Below are 2,397 nucleotides of genomic sequence, written 5' to 3' on the forward strand. Positions count from 1 at the left end.
AAAAAAAAAAAAGTCTCACAGACTTTCTTGCCCAGGCTGGCTTTGGACTGCAATCCTCATATCTCAGCCACCTGAGTAGCTAGGATGACAGCCACCAGCGCCCAGCCATGTCTCTAATTTCTACTGGTGACAAAGTCACAGGTCCTGCTACCATCACCATGCTCTCTTGCCTGCATTTTTAAGTAAAGGAGTGATTCTTTTCATATAGCAGTAGTAAAATTAAAGACGGAATAGTTCTATCCAAGTTAATGATGGAGTCCTTGGAGTCTTTCCATGGACTCCAGTTTTGGAGGACCTGTCATAGAAACAATAAATGCAACTAGGTGTGGTGACATGTACCTGTAATCCCAGCATTTGGGAGGGTTAAGGCAGGAGGACTGAAAGTTGGAGGCCACCCTGAATAAATAGTGAGATCTTGTCTCAAAAAAGAGAGAAAAAAAGCCAGGCCCTGGTGTCTCACACCTGTAATTCTAGCTACTCAGGAGACAGATCTGAGGATCATGGTTCAAAGCCAGCCTGGGCACGAAAGTCCCTGAGACTCTTATCTCCAATTAACCACCAGAAAACCAGAAGTGGCGCTGTGGCTCAAGTGATAGAGTGCTTGGCTTGAGCAGGTCCAGAGTTCAAGTCCAATGACCAACCAAAAAAAAAAGAGGGGGGAAGGAAGGAAGGAAGGAGGGGAGTGAGGGAGGAAGGAAGGAACTAAGGAAAGAAGGAAGGAAGATAGCAAGATAGGAAGGAAGGACAAAGAACATGCCACAAATATAAGCACTTCACTTCTGGTATCTTGGCAGACATCATTAATCAATTACAGCACTCTTAACAGTGTACCCAAGACATGGAGTTTCAGACAATGGACATAAGCTGCCAAGTTGTCCAGGGTCCATTGGCACAAACATGCATGAGGGACCTCCAAGAGGAGCTGGTTGGGAACTTCCCATCCAGGAAATGAGGCACAAATTAGGCTAGAGCCCTGGTCTAAGGCACAGTCCTGCTGACATCATGGGTTGGGGATCAGTGCCTCCTGATGCCCATTCTAGACACCAATACCATGATCTTGGAGCCTGCTGGACGCTGGATGCAGTAGGCACCACATCCAGTCAGATGGTGCAAGCTGGCCTGGTCACGTGACTGCTCCCTGAGAGGGCTGAGAGGTGTTGGTTCCATTTGTGGAAGTCAGGGGCTCACAAGGCAAGGATAAAGCAGAGTCACCTGCCCATTCCAGACAGCCAGCACGGGTGCAGTACCCAGCACCTTGGCCAGTGCCCTGTGTATTTCATCCTTATGAATCATCTAGACTCTTCTGTGTGCTGTGCCTCACAACCCCATTTTACAGATGGGGAAACTAAGGCTCATGGAAACTAAGCCATCTTGCCTTGCTCTTTCAACTGGTCTCAGGCAAGCCAGCTGGGACAGGGGAGGCATCAGATAAATTTGACTCCTGGGCTCAGGTACCAGCAGCCCTGGGGGTCTCTGGGGTGCCAGATGACACTCACCCAGTGAGGCTACAAGCCAAGCACTTGCCGCATGCTGGACCTGACAGTAAAGTCACCTCCTCCAAGGGGTCCTCCTCAACCACTATGTCTAAGACACCCATTCCCATCCGTCTTGGCTCCACTGTCACCTGGGTAGCCAGTGCTCTTTATGCCAGGACACTAGTACATCTGCCCATAGTTGACTCAGCAGGATACAAATTGCATGAGAGCAAACCTTTGTTTTCCCTTTCTCTCTCACTTGTTTGTTTGTTGGGGGGGAGGGCTGTATTTCATACTATCACACAGAGCACCCTATCACTTGAGCCATGCCTCCAGTTCCTTTTGCTATGGTTATTTTCGAGTTAGGGTCTGGACGAGGCTGGGCTGTGATCCTCCTAGCTGTGCTTCTCTAGTAACTGTGACAACAGGCATGTGCCACCATGCCCAGCTATTGCTCAAGATGAAGTCTTGAAAATTTATTTTTTTGTCTGGCTGGCTTCAAACTACAATCTGCCATTCCTCTGCCCCACCCCCACGCCCCCACTGCCTGCCATCTCTACCTCCTGAGGAGCTAACAGGCTTGAGCCACTGTGTGCAGCTCAGAACTTTGTGTTTTCTTTTTGTGTAGCCCCAGGCATCACCACAGGTCTGGCACATAATAGATACTCAGTAAATACCTGTAGTCATTGGCTGTGTGTCCTACCAGGTAATTTCTTACCCTCTCTGTTCCAAGCATCCCCCCTGGTAAAAACTGATGATAATCACACAATCTACTTGTGAAAGTGGCTGTGACACTGTTCACAATAGCTAGGATATGGAAACAACCCAGATGCCCCACCACAGATGAATGGATCCAAAAATTGTGGTATCTATACACAATGGAATATTATGCAGCCTTTAGAAATGACAAAATAATGGCATT

The sequence above is a fragment of the Dipodomys ordii genome, unplaced genomic scaffold (genome assembly GCF_000151885.1).
Source record: "Dipodomys ordii isolate 6190 unplaced genomic scaffold, Dord_2.0 Scaffold13, whole genome shotgun sequence".
NCBI lineage: Eukaryota > Metazoa > Chordata > Mammalia > Rodentia > Heteromyidae > Dipodomys > Dipodomys ordii.